Source organism: Cetorhinus maximus, chromosome 7 (assembly GCF_964194155.1).
Source record: "Cetorhinus maximus chromosome 7, sCetMax3.hap1.1, whole genome shotgun sequence".
NCBI classification, from domain to species: domain Eukaryota; kingdom Metazoa; phylum Chordata; class Chondrichthyes; order Lamniformes; family Cetorhinidae; genus Cetorhinus; species Cetorhinus maximus.
This window is the reverse complement of record NC_135885.1, coordinates 98,985,806-99,004,908: the sequence shown is the minus strand read 5'-3', so window position 1 is coordinate 99,004,908 and position 19,103 is coordinate 98,985,806.

Below are 19,103 nucleotides of genomic sequence, written 5' to 3'. Positions count from 1 at the left end.
GAATGCCGTATCTTGTGTACTGTATAATGACCCAAGCCCTGGCAGTGGTGCAACTTGAGTTAATTTTCAAAAATTAGTGGTGAATGCATTTAAAACATTTTTCAAATTAATAATCAAACTGCCTGATTTTGTGCAGGCAATAAGTTGCAATGATATTCTGCACCAGTACTAGGCATGTATTTTCATTATCCACTAACAAATGTCTCCCAAAATTCCCTAAACACTAAGAAAAGGAATTAAAGTTTGAATTAGCTGAACAGACACCCCAGTGGAATTGCTTATCTGCTGTTTCACAGCAAACTAAGAAAAATGGACTGAGTGTTAATATTTAAAAAAAAGCCTAATGTTGTTAGCCCTCTGCAGAATAAAGAATGTTTAATGTTTGTGTTACAATGTTTGCCTGCACTGCATGTGCCCTCCTGCCCTCTAAGACAGCACAGTTGAAAATTCAGCTTTTCTGGATTGGCAATAAATGTGCTGTCATTGGTGATTAAGCCATATGAAGTGAGCAGGTATGGGCACCGCACCATGGGAAGGATATATTTGCCTTGGAGAGAATATGTGTAGGCTTTCTAGAATGATACTTGCACTGCGAGTGTTAAGCTACGAGGAGAGGGAGCAAAAATGAAAGTTTAAAAGTTTAAAAGGTGATTTCATCAAAGTTTTCAATATATTAAGGGCAACGGATAGAATAGATTAAGAGAAACTATTCTGCTGGTTGGGGAGTCAAGGACAGGGGGACATAGTGACATTAGGAAATACTTATGCACACAGAGGGAGCTAGAAGTTTGAAACCCTCTTCTGCAAACAGTAGTTGATGCTAGATCAATGGTTAAATTTAAATCTGAGATTTGTAAGAAATTGCTATATAATAACCTCATAAAATAGGATTTTCCAGACCCATTGTGTCGGGACTTGCCACAGGAGATTCGGCGGCCCAGCCAAAAGTCCATTGGCTTTCAGAGGGACCGGATGATCCTGGCGGTGGGCGGGGCTGGAAAATCCCACCCATTATAGAATTTATTGGATATTATAGAAATCTTATGAAGAAAGCTCCCATTGCTGTAAAAAAGAGAAATGCTGTTGAAGATTTTTGTTTTGTACTCATCAGGACAGATGCAAGAATGTCAAATGTCAAAGGGAGCAACAATTTATACTGTGTGGGAATAGGATGCCCATTGGTTGGCAGGTTGACTCTGATTGGTTGGTGTGTTGCCATGGAAAATGCACCATGGAATTATTGCAAACCCCTCACACCCCCCCCATGCTTTTGTTTAATTCAAAAAAGTGGGACGCTTGGGCATATTCCTTTGCCTGCAGGGGACAGGTCCCTGCGTATAAATATCTGTAGCTTACATCAAGTGTACGTGAACCATATTCGGAGCCCGACCAATAATCTTAATTTCATTGGTCTTGCAATTCTTAGCACATTCAGAATTGTTCAGCAAGTGCTGACCAGTCGCGGAATCATAACTAACATTAGACAATATGTTCTAAGTTTTGCAAGCATGGGCTGATTGAATACTATTGTAAGCAGCCAAAGGGTTTGACACAATCCGCCTGTCATTGGGACATACGGCCTATGCACCTGGCATTGCACTGGAACTGGAATTCATGTACCACATTATTCATTTGTGTGGTAGGCAGAATATCTTTTTGGCTGATGGAAGTATCCTGTTAGTGGAAAATACCACTCGTGTTGCTACTGCATAGTAGCTGTGTGAAATGGTTAGCTTCACCTGTTCCTCAAATTTTTGAGATATGTTACCCATCCAGGGTAATTTGAGGTGGGCTGGACAGTTTTTAGGTCTGAAAGTGGGGGCCTTAGCCCCACTTGTGGGTAGGCGGAATACACAGTGAGCAATGATCTGATTGAATAGCCATTATCCCGCAGGGTAACTTTGATGTGCCCTATTTTGGCATCAAGCATGCTTGGTGAGCAAACGGCTCGGAATCTGAACATGTATATTGACCAGTGAAGGTAGGCTTGTGGTAGACAGTATTAGATAACCCATTAGCACATTTCTCAACTAGCACATCAAGGAAAGGGAGCTCATTAAACAGCTCCATTTCAACGGTGAATTTGAGCACGGGATGGAATGCATTTAGATGTGTAAGGAAATTCTTGCATGCAGCTGCAGATTCAAATATAGCAAGCGGAGGCAGTGGCATAGTGATATTGTCACGAGACTAGTATTCCAGAGGTCCTGGGTAATGCCCTGACGACCTAGAGTTGAATCCCACCACAGCAGATGGTGAAATTTGAATTCAATAATAGTCTGGAATTAAAAGTCTGATGCTGACCACAAAACCATTGTAAAAACCCATCTGGTTCACTAATATCCTTTAGGGAAGGAAATCTGCCATCCTTACCTGATCTGGCCTACATGTGACTCCAGGCCCACATCAGTGTATTGACTCTTAAATGACCTATGAACAAAGGCAATTAGGGATGGGCAATAAATGCTGGCCTAGCCAGCAACACCCACATCCCATGAATGAATTTTAAAAAAGTATCATCTGCATATTGGAAAAATGCAAGAGGCAGGAGGTTAGGGGTCATTCCATCAATAACATCTTTCTCGTGGAAACCATTGAAAATGTGAGCAGGGCCTGGAGGGAATGCCATGACCACATCATCTATTTGGGCAGGCATGGTGCAATTAAAACTGAACTCAACAAGCGAGTTGCTAAAACCATAAATTCAATGAATCCAGATTCAGAAAATGGTGACACGTCCAGACTGCCATAATATGGTAGTAACATAAATGTCTGTGGCTTCATTGAGCAGCACATTAATGAATAGGCTAGCAATGTTGAATGAGCACATAGACACGGCATTGCTATCGATAGGCAGGTCGTGCATAGTCTTCATGAAGGTGAAGGAATCCTTCACCATGTATGGAAAAAACTCCCTCTGAGCTGGTTGTAAAAATTCACTCAACCATTTGGCCAATTCATGTTGCACAGAACCAGTCATAGGTAAGATAGGGCATAACAGGACATAATTTTTGTGTGTCTTGGGCACCCCATACATATGTGGATGTAGTGAGCCATGAGGACTAATCCTATCATATACACCACAAGGCAGCTCATTACCCTCACACAAGTGTAACAAATATCTCTGTGACACCCTAGTCCACTCCTCCATCACCCCTAATTCTTCATCCCCTCCCCATGGCACCTTCCCATGCAATTGCAGAAGGTGCAACACCCATCCTTTTGCCTCCTCCCTCCATCCTCACAATCCGAGGCCCCAAACACTCCCTTCAGGTGAAGCAGCACTTCACTTGCACCTCCTTCAAGTTGGTCTACTATACTCGCTTCTCCCAATGCGGTCTCCTCTACACTGGGGAGACCAAACGCAGACTGGGTGACCGCTCTGAGGAATGCTTTCGCTCAGTCTGCAAGCATGACCCAGATCTTCCTGTCACTTGCCATTTCAATGCACGATCCTGCTCTCATGGCCACATGTCTGTCCTTGGCCTGCTGCAATGTTCCAGTGAAGCTCAACGCAAACTGGAGGAACAGCACCTCATCTTCCGATTAAATCTTTTACAGCCTTCCGGACTTAATATTGAGTTCAACAACTTCAGACCATGAACTCTCTCCTCCATCTTTACCTCTTTTTTAATCCATTTTTTAATTTTAATTTTTACCTTTTATTTATTTTTATTATTTATTCATTTTTTAATCCTTTTTCCCCAAAATCCTCCCATAGCGACATCTGTCAGTGGTTTCTATGTAGGGCTTTCACAGAGCGCTGACCTTTGTTCTGCTATTAACACATTCTGCTTTTACCTTTACACCACTATCAGCACCTTCTTTACTCTTTACCATGGCCATTAACATTATCTTTGTCTTGTATCCATTACACCTTTGTCAATCTCTCCTTAGCTCTCACCTATCCCTGACCTTCTATTTTGCTCCACCTGCTTCACCCTCTCTTAAACAATGTAAAATCCATAATATTTCTACTTCTCTATAGCTCTGAAGAAGAGACATGTTAACTCTGTTTCTCTCTCCACAGATTCTGTCAGGCCTGCGAGCTTTTCCAGCACTTTTGTTTTTATTTCAGATTTCCAGCATCTACAGTATTTTGCTTTCATCAAACATATTTGCAATTTGCTTTAAAGCAAGACTGTGTGGTCACACTTGGCAGCGGGTCTAATAGATACGAATTTGGACTCATCATTATGAACAGAACATTTTGTCAATGCTGTCATGCTTATCAAAGATGATTATTCATGCCCCTTTGTCAGGCTTTCAAAAACGTGTCTCAGTTGTCCTTGGGGCCTCGCAAAGCCACTAGACATTCATGCTGATGTGAAAATCAGACAAGACATTGGGTATCCCACAATATGTGGGCACTAGATCAACTTGGCACACTTTCACAGACTCATCATTTTCATTGGATACTGGTTTATAACAGGAAAATTGAGAATAGAGGAGCTCAAACTCTGCAAATACCTCTTCCCATTTGATGTGGGATGTAGGAATGCCAAAATTGAAGCTGTGCATGAGGAAAAACTCCTCGCTTTCAGAGAGTGTATGATCAGACAGATCATGGCCTTATTGGTAATCTCGTAAATAGGGCCTGAGCTATTTATTCACTGTTTAAACTTGACGCCAGCGTAGGACATATCAAAGCTATCCTGCAGGATATTGGATATCTCAGTCAGTTCATTGCTCGCTATGTACCGTGCATACTCGAGAATGGGTGTATGGTCGTCACTTTTGGACCTGAAAAATACCCAATCTATCTCAAAAATTTAAGCAGCAGATGAAGCTAGCCATTTTACGCTGCTACAATGCAGCAGCAACATGAGTGATATTTTCCACTAACTAGATGCTGCCATCAAGCCAAAAAGATGCTCTACTTACCACATAAATGAATAATATGGTATATGAATTGCAGTGCCAGTGTGATGCCAGGTACAAAGGCTGTACATACACCTCATCAATTGGCTGATCATATCAAACATCACATTCCTTCTGGATGCTTTTCATTTTTTTTATGAAAGTCTCCATGCTTCTTTGACGGTTGTAAATGTGTTGGTAGATGGTGTGTTATTACCCCTAGTATTTCTGAAGATAATGCAGAGGAATAAACCTATTGAAATGAAACTGGCATCTGCAAAATGCTTGACTTATATGCGCAGGGCTGGTACAATCCAGACTGATGATAACATATTTAAACTGATGCTTCTTAATAAACTATTTAATAAACTATTTTAAAATCACTTGTGAGCTTGACCCCTTTTTGGGTATTCTGTGACTCCAGGACCAGAACCTTGCAGATTGATAGACTCTTGTTGACCAAAGGTATCAAAGGATACGGGGCAAAAATATGAGGTATGTTGCAGATTAACCATGATCTCATTTTATAAGCTTGAGGGATGAAATGGCCTACTTTTGTTCCTATGTTCCTATGTGGTGGAGTATCAAAGAATTTATATTTATACAAAATGTCAAGAAGCAAGCGAAAAATACAAACTGTATAAATAACAATGTACACATGGGTTTAAGCACTAGATAGCAATCAAAGAGGTCTGCTTAGAATCCAACGGTATAAGGAAATATTGATGTTTATACTAATCTTTAACCAAATGTTGAGGTTTCTCTGCTGCCTGATCCAAGCTTTATATGTCCCATGTGCATTATAGGCATGGCTACTGTCACTCCTGTTTCTCATGTAGAAAAAGGCAGCAGAAAAACACTTGCAGTCATCAAAATGCATTAAACAGGTAAAGTGTGAACATGTGCCCTGTATTTTAACAACTTTAAATACATGGTTTATTGTTTAGACTTTTGTTTTGAATACTGATCACAAATTATAACCTAGTTCTGTCATTGCTGACATCTTTGAATAGGTATTTGCAGAACGCATCAGAATTGGTAGACTATAGCCACACAGATTAAAGGTAGCAACAATGGATTAAAGATCACACCAGAACAAAAATGGTATTGCAATCAGAAATAATTGGGTGCTGTCTAGTGTCCAGGAGTTCAATCCAAAATTAATTCTGAACTTTATAGCTGTGTTTTAGCATGAATAGGTTAAGGAAGGAGAGAGGCAAATTGAGTAGGAGGAAGTTTACTTGGAGCAACAAACAGATAATGAAAATGTTCCTTGACCCTAAACTATTTGACCACAGCATTCAGCAGGTAAATTGACTTGCTGCCTACACTGATGGGACAGGAGTGTATAGTACTGTTGGTTAGGACATTAGGAGAAACCGTTCTTCTTCAATAGTGTCATGGAGTCTTTTATTTTCACCCAGGACGGCATATGGTACTTCAGCATAATATTTAATCAGAAAGATGGCACTTCTGACAGAGTGGAACTTATTCAGTACCGCACTAAAGTGTCAGCCAAGAGGTCATGCTCACTTCTAGGAGTGGAGCTTGAACGCATGACCTTCTGACTCAGATGTGAGAGTGTTACTACTAAACCAAGACTTAGCAGTATCTTTCCCTACTCTGAGCAGGACCACGCTTCCAGTGGTATGCTTATCTCTATCCTTTTTAGTCGGCCCTTCTCTTATCTCATTCAAAAGACAACAAAAACTATACATTGTGAACTGTATCATTGAATAGGCTATTATTCTTAGAAATTTGTTTCATTGATGGCATTAACAGCATGGTATAGCTAGAATGGCAACTGTCACAATATCAGATGTCTCATGAATTTCACCCAGATTATTGTACCATTTACCAATGGTTGAAACACAATTTTTCTATAATATATTATATGCTTCAGAAACACCAGTTCATCAAGTGGTGGATAGCTCTGCATTTCAACTTTTGCATAAAAAAGAAAAGAATCTCAAGTGAAATTAATATCTGAGAGACAGCTTCTTATGTCATCTTTCGCAATCTCTCCTTTGCCTCCACCTATCACTGGCTTCTATCCAGCTTCACCTGTACCCCCCGCCCCCTTACACAGTACATATTTCACTACATTTTTACTTCTCTTATCTCTGAAGAAGAGTCATATGGACTTGAAACGTTAATTCTGTCTTTCTCTCCACAGATGCTGTCAGACTTGATGAGTTTTTCCAGTATTTTTTGTTTTTGCTGTTGACCCTGGCATCTTGTTGGCCTTGAAGACCTTGGCAGTTGTCCTCTGGCCAGTGGAGCCTGTGCTGGCCCCGCCTACGAGTGAACAGCCAGTGCCATGGCTGGCAACTCCCTGGTCATCATAGCCTCATCAGACGCCACAGTCACTGGCATTGGGGTGTAGGAGCTGTTGCCGTTATCCAGGGCTCCCTGAGAGGAGCCCGCAGAGACGACAAGCAGGTCGTGTGTCAACATGAGGTCACTCTCGACCTCCCTGCACACCATTGCTGGATGTGCACCTAGGTAGGATACTGGGTGTCTCATTCATCTCCCACACTGGCACTGACAACCTGAGTTCATTGCCTGCCTGAGGCCTTGCAGGTCTGAGTGCAACCCCAGGAACTCCTGATTCTGCCCCTGGAGCTGCCTCTTCATGAGAGTCACCACTCTCTCAATGGAGGAGGCAGTGCGCTCAGCCATGAGGGTCAACATAGTGCTTATGTTCCGTATGGATTCCTCCACAACAGAGATCTTCATCAGACTCCTCTTCAGAATCCTCATCTGAGAATGTGGGCCTTTCAGTGAGATCATCCTCTGCCAGTTCCTCCCCAATGCGTAGCGCTAGGTTATGGAAAGCACAGCATGCCGCCACACTGAGGGGGACCCTAGCCGGTGCATACTGCAGTACTCTACCAGCTCGGTCTAGACTGTGGATTCTCATTTTGAGCAGACCAATGGTCATGACCTTCATTCATTACTGGACGGATAAGCCAGCCAGGTTGAGTGAGCCACAGGCTTCGCAGCAATTACTGGGTTCCCCCACATCCAGGGTGCCATAGACTGCACTCATGTGGCCGTCAAGGCACCAGCGGGTCAACTGGGTGTCTTCATGAACAGAAAGGGCTTCTACTCCCTGAATGTGCAGATAGTATGCAACCACAAGACACAGATTCTGCAAGTCTGTACAAGGTACCCTGGGAGCCCCCACGACGCATGCATACTGTGGCACTCCCAGCTGCCAAGGCTGTCCATGGCTTCAGCTTGTCTGGATGGATGGCTGCTGGGTGACAAAGGGTATCCCTTGAAAAGTTGGCTCATGATGCCACTCCGACACTCAAGGACAGAGGCAGAAGAGAGGTACAATAGGAGGCATGTCTCAACAAGGGTGGTGGTTGAGAGGGCCATTGGGTGCTGAAGATGAGGTTCCGCTGCCTGGACCGATCAGGAGGCGTACTGTAATGTCCTCCAGAGCATGTGTCGCTTATAGTCATTGTATGCTGCACTCTGCACAACCTGGCACTGGCAAAGGGGAGCCCCATTGGAGGGTGACAATGGCGAGGCAGCTCCACAGGCTTCAGAGGATGACTCTATTAATGGATCTGATGAGGAGCGTGGGCCGGCACAGGGTGAGGGCATGGAGGCAGACTTGAGGAACCATCAGGGCAGCGGGGTCACCAGGGAGGTGTTGATTCAATGCACCTTCAGCTAGGCTGCCATGGTATGGCTTCGATCTCATGGAAGGCCACCTTCTGAGGAGGCAATCCCATGACCCCAATTTCACTTCACAACCTCTGCAATAAAGTTTACTGCCCCTGCCGTCTATCATAAGGCACTGATGAGGCCTGCTCCTGTGGAAAACATGAAGGACACTCGGGGCATTGAAGCAAAACCGAGATTTATATCTTTTCCAGAGTTGCAAAAGAGGAACATAACATAATTTTGTTGCTACTGTCACACAAACAATACAGAACACTGATGAAAGAACGTCACCCGTAAAAACCCCATCACGGTGCCTTAAACAAATGCTTGTGAGCGCTGCACCTTGGTGCCGCCTCACTCGCTGGCTGCGGCATTGGAGGAAGATTGCTGATTCTACTGTTGCGTCGGCCCTGATGATATTGATGGGAGTCCTCTGGCCAGCAGGGCCTGAGCAGGTTCCACCTAGGAGGGTGTGACCAGCGACATTGCTGGGCACCCCTTAGTCATTGTAGCCTCATCAAATGCCACGGCAACAGACAGAGGGTGGAGGAGCTACCGCTCTCATCCAGAGTGCCGTGAGAGGAGCCCACAGAGACGACAGCAGCTCATCCCCTAGCGTGAGGTACGTCTGGACCTCCCTGCTCACCATTGATGGACGGGCACCTAGCAGAGCGACGAGGTCCCTCATCCATCTTTCACACTGGAAGTGACCTTCTGAAGTGCATGGGCTTGCAGGTCCAAGCACAACCCCAGAAACCCCTGGTTCAGTTCTAGGTGCTGCCTCTCCTTGAGAGTCGCCACTCTCTCAATGTAGGGAGCTGTATGCTTGGTGCTCAGGGCCAACACAGCACTCAAGCTTCTCATGGACTCCTCCATGACAGAGATCATGGGACACAGACCCTCCGGGATCTCCACCAGGTCTTCCCACTCATCCCACTGGACATCCAGCATCTGCCACCTGATGGATTAATCCAAAGGCCCATCGTTTGCCTTGGACTCAGCATCGTCCTGGTCTCCAGCAGTCCTCTGACAGCTGGCACCCTGGGCACTCACTGCCTCCAACAGCTCCTCATGTGAGTGTGCTGTGCCCTCTCCACAGTGTACTACCATCTGAGCCGACGAACTAATGCCCACCAATGTGATTGCATCTGTGCTGGAGCCTGGTAGTGAGAGAGGGTGTGATGCTGGTGGATCTGTCTGCGGATCCTCCTCAGGTGTCCTTAGGGTCCCGACAGTCTCTGGAGCATGGCTCATCTAAGGGAGGGAGACAATATGTCAATATTATCAATCAACACATAGTCAGTGTGCATGTCAGGTGAGACTATGGACAACTGCATCATGGTGGTGTTGTGATTGCTGGGTCACTGGGGACTCTTGCTTAGAAGCCCTCATTTGAGATGAAATGACATGCATTGTTTGCACTCTCCACCAGTCTTGCATCTGCCCACTGGACTCTTACCTTCCTCCAACAGCCCTGCCTCTCCATGACCTGAGGGCCTTGCTCCTCACTGGCACTCTAGCTCGAGGGCATCCATTTCAAATTTTGTCAGTATGAGCAGGTTAGCCACCCCACCACCTGTTCGTCTGTGCTCCGCAGCACTATGACTTCTCTTTCCCTGTTCAGGACAAAGTGCATTCATTAGTCCACCCTCTACCTTCAACACCATTCCCTCACCGCCATTCCCCCCACCCCAACCCCTGGAGGACCAGGTTGAGGAGCCCATCAAATTTGCATACTCCACCCTTCTCTGCCCCCGAGGTTAGCGACTACATCTCCCAACCTCGGCCCGCACAGGTATATGTGCCTTATGTCACTCTGATTCTTACACCCCTGAGCATCACAAAGGATGGCCAGCCTTCACAACATTTCCACATAGCACCATGCCAATTCGGGACTCACCCTTGCTGAGCACAGATCATTAAACCATTTGCAGCACTTGATCCAAGAGCAACACACTGCATCACGCCCGATGACCTGCTCTGCCACCTCTGACCAGGCCTTCTTTGTCCGGCGTGGTGGCCTCCTCTTGCCAACCCGCGACATCAGAATGTTCCACCTGGCACTCATTGCCTCCACTAGAATACACAGGCACTCATCCGAGAATTGGCAGGGGGTGCAGAGTGCCCACTGGCATTTTCCTGCCTTGCATGCCCAATGGGCGCTGAGGCCATTACTCCTGCAAATTTCAAAAGTCACTCCAAGACAGCTCCCTATGGCTCCTCAAAATCTCCTGGCAGGTTTCAGGGAGCTATCCCTGCAGTTTTTAAATGCTCCACCAGGTCCCCATTGGACCCAATGCTCCCACCCCTGCCACCAGCGCACCACCAATGTCCGGGCGCATTTTATGATGTCCGGCCGTTAATTGGCCAGCCGGTGTGAAATTGTATTAGGCATCCCATCGCAGCCGGAAGCGGAAATCATGGCCACTTCCAGGGCCGCTGATCGAGCGCACCCAACGAGTGCAAAATTCAGGCCCAGGTTTTAACAGCATGTGCTGTTCTGATTCTGACTGCTTCTTCCTGAATTTCCACATTTCCGCATGTTTCAGTTATTGCCGCTATATCATATTCTCACACAGCTACTTGTGCTTGTAGCTCACCAGTCTTCCAATGGCATGTGCATCGGACACTACATTTGTAAAGGGGTTCGCAAGTATAGACATGATTGGGCTAATAGGCCTTCCCCTTGGAATTGAGCATGACTGTCAGAATGAGACCAGACTGCACAGATCAGGAAAAGCTGCTAGAAAAGGGAGGAAGAAAGGTGTGAGGAGAAAGACTCCCAGTACGATCCCGTATCTGTGGATGATATTTAGAGAACGATTCTCCTATCTGAATTTCTGCGATGGCTAATGTCTGAGATGTCTGCATTTCACTAAAGAAGTCTTGCCATCTGCTGCAGCCAGAACTGAAAACACCCAGCAGGTGCAGGTTCTGCATTGTTTGTGCCTGTCAAGGTGACTGTGACACTAATGTCTACATATTTGGCTGTTTCCTGCTAACTGTTAAAGATAATAAGAACATTTCTCAGTCTGCAGTACAATGCTGAGTGAAGAAATTCACTTAGGCTCTCTATGTAAAGAGGGAATCTAGTTTCCAGGCTGAGTAATCCTGAAGGTTTACAAGGATTGCAAGCCTTCCCCTGGTGTAAGATGCCATTGACATTACACATATTGCTTTGTCTGTGCCTCATGTCTGCTCTGTCACATACCTGAACTGAAATGGATTCACCTCCTCCAATATGCAGCTGGTGTACGGCCATAGACAGTGCATCACGCAGATCAACGCATGGCATCCTGACAGCCATTATGATGCGTGCATTCTGAACAGGCCTTTTTGCCAATTGTATTTCAACCACCATGGCAAACAAAGAGTGGCTACTGGGCAAGAAGTGTATCTGCTGAGTGTATGCTCTCATGATTTTTCTCTGTAGCCAATGCAAGCATACACATCAGCTACACAATGAGATCCATGCTACTACAAGAAACCTGATAGAGCACACTGTTAACATCCTAAAGCAATGGTTCGCTGCCTGGAAGAGTCTTGCAGCGCTTGACTGAGTAGGTCTCAAGATTTATCACGGAATGTTTCATGCTGCACAACCTTGCCATAAGAGGGAAGAGCCCTTGCCATCATCCATTTGGCAAGAAGCTGAGGAGCAGGAGCACTAGGAGTTGGAGGAGGTGAAAGAGGAGGAGGTGGGTGAGGAGGAGGTGAAAGAGGAAGAGCAGGAAGAGGGGGGGAACAGGGAGAAGCGAGACTTGAACCTAAATGGATTCCTTTTGCTCGGGCACGAGGTGAGCAAATAATGAATGTGTAATGGAATTAAACACAATCCCAATTCTCCATTCATCAGCAGTCCCACACACCTCTCCTTGCTCCTGTGATCAACCATCACATCACCTCTTCCCTACAAAGCAAAAATAAGGGTCAACATAAAATACACATTGCATTCCAAATTTATAAATTAAATCATGCCACAGTAAGCACTGTTGTGCATTCCCTTACATTTTCTATTGTTGCTTTTTGCTGCCCTAATGCCTCTTCAAGAACCTTCCCCTGTGGCTACAACATGGCTGGTGGAAGACTGCTGACTTCACTGGAGGGGGCTAAAGATGGCTTTGGAGGGCGACATTGAACATCTTTGAGCCTAGAAGGCCCAGGTTCAGACAGCTCCGACTTGGCCTGGGCTGCAGTAGTTTGGACTGGTAAGCTGACAAGCAACAGTGAATACACCAGCAGAGTGTCAGGGTTAGGAACACAAATGCTGTCATCCTCAAAGAGGAGAGCAGGTCCATTTTAACAGAGGCATTGCCGCTCTCCCGGGGTGGTGTACCAGCAATCCGACTAATCCATTGGAGTGCAAATTGCTGGACTACTGTGATACCCTGGAATCTCCTTTCAGCACTGGTTTTCAGAGTCATGATGGCAGCAGCCTGAGTCTGCATAAATTGTAGTGATCCCATGCCATGGCTTCCATTGTAGCAAATTGAGATTGCATGATATCAGTCTGAGATTCCACTACAACACTCAGATGTTTGGTGACTGCTGCCTGTGCTGAAATAGAAGCTGAGACATCGATCATCAGATGCTGCATTATATTTGGTGCACAGATGTGCTGATGGATGCATCCACCCATTCCAAGTTGAAAGGATGGGCAGCAAGCTCAGTGCCAGGCCCCCTGCCAAGTTGGTGTCAGATTCCTCCGTGGTCATTGATAATGTACACAGCCGTTCTGATAGAATACCCAGGACACGAAGAATTTGGAAGCGTGTGTCCATCAGCCTTCTTCTATTGCCTGGCTCATCAAAGACATTAGCTGGGTTCTCTGCAGCCGAACCTGTATGCAACCTCACCCTCTGGTGAACCAGCATCTACCTTATCCTTTCCCCCTTCCCTGGATACAGCCCCCTTGTGCCTTATGTTTCACCATGTGCTGATCTCACCTTGACTACATCTCCTAAATTACATGTGGTATCAGTGTTTGAACTGGTGGCTGTGACTGTGGGTTTGAGGAATGGTGTCTCTACATTTCCACTGGCATCTTGCTCTTCCTCCACTGCCTGAGCATGTTGTAATTCTTCGGTATTCAAAATGGTAGTATTTTGATAAGAAGAGAGGTGAAAGTAAGAAGTGTTTGCTTACACCATCAGCAGCTTGTATGTCAGAAGAGATTGAGGGATGAAGGATAAATGGGGTGTGAGGCGGATGATTAGATATCCTTATCTTCAATGGCAGCAGTATTGCCATGACCTCAGCAATGGTCCTTCCCATAATTTCTTCTCCATGGAGATTAGAGCATGCAGGCACACTTCTCCCCTTCTGGTCAGTTTCTGCTGCATGCTGATATCATAATAATGAGCAGACAGCATGAAGTTGGCATTCTATCTGCATTGCACTGAACGGACCACAAGTTAAATACACATCTCAAATCCTGTGCCCACTTTCTGTGGCTAACCAATATGACCTCTTTGATATCCAAATGTGACAGTTATGTTATAAATACAGCAACAAACAAAATTCCGTAACATAACATAATATATGGTATGTGCAAAATTGATACATTTAGTAAATGGACGATGTACTTTCCAGAGATCACCAGTCATTAAGGCCAATTCCTAGGCTAAGCACATTTTGGGTTTGATTATTCCCAATTTAGGTTGTCTTTTGGTACTGTATTAATTTTTGCCACTAGATATAATTAAACAGTTAATGCAGATAGTCAAATAGTGAAGTATATCACAGAAAATGAATGAAGATGGGATCACTGAAACTGTACATGAAGAAATGGTTGACAGCAGATATCAGAACAAATGGGGTATTTGAATTGAAATTTGACCCAGCAGCATGACTTCTGATGACCATGATCTAAGAGCAGCTATTAGTCAAGTCAGACGTCATTTACAACATCCATGAGAAGAGAATATCTTTTTGAGGGAGTTGCTTTATGATGTTTCCTTTCTGATTTTGTCATGCTCCTCTGAAGAAATAGTATGATAAGGTAAGAGAATTATTGTCAACTGAAAGTAATGTAAAAATTACTTGAGCAGTGGGCAGAAAAAGCTTTAAGTTCATGTAATTTGATTCTCCACACGCATCACTTGAAAGATCACAAAAATGTAGTATTGGCACTACTGCCTGATTGCTTAGTATTAATGTTTAACTGAGAGCTGAATCAACATGTCTATCTACATAACAATTGGCATTATCTAGCTCATTTTCAATAATTAACTGTCATCCTGCCAGGTGATATGAATGGTGCACAAGTGTTAAATAATGTTTCATTACAGGCACTTTCTTATAAATTTATAAGCTCTAACAATCTTAAGAGGCAAAAGTCCCACAATGATAGGAAGCTCATTTCAATCATTTCTTTCATAAACTTCTCTATTTCTCTACTTCTCTCTCTCCTTCTTTAAAATTCTCTTTAAAATGCACCTCAAACCAAAGTTAGGGCTCCTTGGATGAAGGATATGATGAAACAAAGGAGGGATTGTATGATGCATGTCAGCTGAATTCTTCAAGCAAGAGCCAGAACAAATACAGGAAGTTGAGAGGGGAAGTGAAGAGGAAATCGGGAGTGGCAAAGAGAGTATATGCGAATATAAAAATGGCAGTTAACATAATCAGGGAACTGTTATGAGACAACCTTTTGGTAAAGCTGATTTTTTAAAAAATCCCAGAGGGAAACTTTAAACTGTCATAACCTATATTTTTAAGTGATTATGTTTGAAATGCAACTTTAAATTCAGGAATCAGGCTACCAGTTCTCGAGAAGTTTTATATTAAACTAAATGAAGCATTTTATTAAATTACAGCACATTAAACACATATACATGGCTACAAATTACTACTATCATAACTTTTAACAAATGCCCAAATTAATCTCCATTAAGGCAACAGCAACCCATAGACTTAACCAGGCACCAGGCAAAACATTTTCACCTTACGAATTCAAAACGAGGTTCCTTTTACTTTGGTTCCTGCGGAGACATTTGAAGGCTTACAGCTGCTTTGATCTTACATTGCCTCTGCCCCACGCACACAAAACTGCTGAAGTTATACCTAGCACAGCTCATTGAATGTAAATTCTCATTGTATCACAAGCCTCTTTGAACCCACCTTTTCTAACAATAAAACTCCTTTCATAGTACCAGTTTTATTAGCAATATAAACTTATTTCTTGGTCTCTGCTTGCTAGGTGCCAGATTTAATCCCATTTCTTGAATACTCTATTCAAAAAAATGCAAATGCACTCTACCTCTCTTACACGTCAAAACTAGTACACATCAAAGCACCAAGACTAGCTGGTTTTAATCCAATTAAGACACGCCCACAGACTAAACCTCTTTCTTAAAATAAAAATATTTTCCAATAATAATATATACATTAATAGCTTCATGGCAGGAACCCAAAAGTACTTTACTGGCATGTAAATAGTAAGTGGGTTTAAGAAACAGAGTTGGTCCTATTAGGGACAAAGATGGTGATTATTTGCTTAGAGGTGCAGGGCAAGGCTAAATTACTTGATGAGTACTTTGTATTGGTGTTTACTAAGAAAGGGGATGCTTACAAAACATTGGTAGAAGCAGACACGATAGAACTAATAGATAGTGTGAAAATTGATAGACAAGATGTAAAGAAAAGGCTGGCTATGCTGGGAGCAGATAAGTCATCTGGTCCAGATGGCTTGCATCACAAGTTACTAAAGCAAGTGTCGGTGGGGATAGTGAAAGGTCTTGCCATAATGTTCCAGTATTCCCTAGATACAAGGGGAGGTGCCAAAGGAGAAGAAAGTAGCAAATGTGACACTATAATTCATTCATAGTAACCACTGGCTACTCAATTTAACATCAGTGATGGCAAAGGTTTAAGAAACAATCATCTGGGAGAAAATTAACAAGTTCTAGTAGAGATTTGAGTCAATTAAGGAGAGCCAGCATGGATTTGTAAAAGGCAAGTCATGCTTAACTGTTTGAATTGAATTTTTTGAGAAAGTAACAAAGAAGGTTGATAAAGGGAATGTATGTATGACAATACAATATGTCTTTATAGGGTTTAAGGAAATATTTGATAAAGTACCACAAAAAAGATTGGTTAATGCATTTGAGGCTCATAGAATAGGAGAGTCAATGTCAGCTTGGATAAAAAAAAGCTTAATGGCAGAAAAAAGTGAGTTTGTTTGCCAGACTGGAGGATGGTCAACAGTGGTGTTCCCAATAATCTGTTCTAGAATCACTGCTTTTTTTGGTATATACCTAAATGAATTGGATATTGGGATACAGAGAAAAAATTCAAAATTTGCCAATGAGATCAGACTTGGAGGAGTGGCAAACTGTTATGATACCAATTAACTGCAACAGGACATAGGTTAGCAGAATGGACAAACAAGTGTCAGATGTAATTTAATACAGGGAACTGTGAGGTGATGCATTTTGCAATATTGGCTTAATGTCACAGTTCTAAAGAGTGTGCGAGGACAGAGGGAACTGAGGATTCATGAACATAGGTATTTCAAGATGGCAGGACATATGGAAAGAGTGGTTAGTGAACCTACAGGATCCTGGGCTTCTTAAAAAGAAGTATTGTGTACAAAAGCAGGCAATGCTGTACCTTTGTAAACCTGTTAGGCTGGACCTCCGACCTCCAGCCCCCCAACCCAACCTCTGACCTCCCCGGCTTCCGACCTCCTGACCTCCCGCCCCTCCAACCTCCGACCCCCCATATCTCCAACCCCATCAACGCCCACCCCTCCCCACCCCCGCCAACTTCTGACGACCACCCCTGGGCTTCCAATGACCAACCTCAGACCTCCAACAGCCCCTGCCAACCTTCCACCCCCCACAAGCTCCCGGTCCCCTACCTCCCAAATCCTATCCACTTACTTTAGACACTAACCTTCTCCCTAGCTTGTCAAGGACCTTTAAATTTCAATGGATCTTTAAGCTTACCTGGTTTACAGGTAGTGCTGTAAAAAGGGGGCATGGCCTCCTTCACTTAGACCCTCCTGCACTTTAACACTGGGCCCTGGGGACACGCTGCACTGCCTGGATCTCACCCAGTCTGAGTCGGAAGGTCAGGCAAGACAGGCTGAGAAAAAGATTAACGTAAGTAATTCGGCACGGGGTGGAAACCTCTAACATCATCCACCTCTGCTCTGACATCAGTTTGCCAGCTGTGGAAATCTTCAAACATGGTTTGCAACTTCCAGATCTGATTGCTCATTCCATTCCAGAACGAGAAAACAGTAAAAACTAGGAAATAAGAGTACTGGTCCGAACTGTTTTTTTTTTTCCTTCTGGGTTGGCCTCCTGTCCTGAATCTCATTAACTTCCAGTTCATCCAAAACTGCTGCTTATTCTTTCCAGTAACAGATTCTGCTCATCCATCACCCTTGCATCATTGACCTTTATTAGTTCCAGGTCCCTCAATGCCTCCAATATAAAATGTTCGACCTTGTCTTTAAATCCCTTCAGAGACTTGCTCCTTCCTTTTTCTGAAATCTCTCCCAGATACACAACTACTCCCACCCCCCCAAAAATCTCAATTTATCTAACTCAGGCTCATGTACATTCTCCTACACCCCTTTACCCCTTCACCCCACTATTGGATTCTCCATCTCCCTCATCTCCTTCAAGATCCTATTAAATAGTTAACCCTTTTACCGCACTTTTGTCCCCCACCTCTTAATTTTTCTCCCTTTCACTTAACAATCATTCTCATCTAGCCTCTGTCTAGCACTGGTCCATTCCTGGGCAAAGTCTTTGCTGTACAAATGTTGTACCTTCCTAAAACAAAAGGTTTATGAATTTTTTGATGTCTAATGATGAATTCTGCAAGGTAGTTAGTGTGACTTATAGGTATTTGACAATATTTATGAAAATCCTGTGGAATTCTACAAAATATACAAATCAAATATTATAAGCTCTAATATATTAAAGAATCTTGTGTAAATGTACTTCATCACATTGTTGTCACATTTCTGTGTCAGTTTTTATTTCCAGTATAGATTCTCACATTCATACATATAATGGCCCAAATAGATCATCAGAGATTGGATTTAAGTTTGGAGATGCATGTCAGGACCTCATGGAAGCCCTGACACACTCACACTTGCACTGAAATTGTCTGGGAAGTTTAAGCTTTTGAGGGGCTGAGGACCCTCCACAAGTGCTTCCGATACTGAGCTCCATGTCAGAGACTTGGGTCAGATGAGTGGGACTTACCTGGATATTTACCCTGGAAATGTTAGGCTAGTTAATACCTGTCTAACATACGAACATATGGATTAGGAGCAGGAGTAGGCCACTCGGACCCTTGAGCCTGTTCTGCCATTAAGATCATGGCTGATCTGATTGTAACCTCAACTCTGCATTCCCACCTTCCCGCATTAACATTTCATCCCATTGCTTATCAAGAATTTATCTACCTCTGCCTTAAAAATATTCAAAGGCTCTGCTTCCACTGCCTTTCGAGGAAGAGAATTCCAAAGACTCGCGGTCTTCTGAGAGAAAAAAAATTCTCCTCATCTCTGCCTTAAATGGGTGACCCTTTATTCTTAA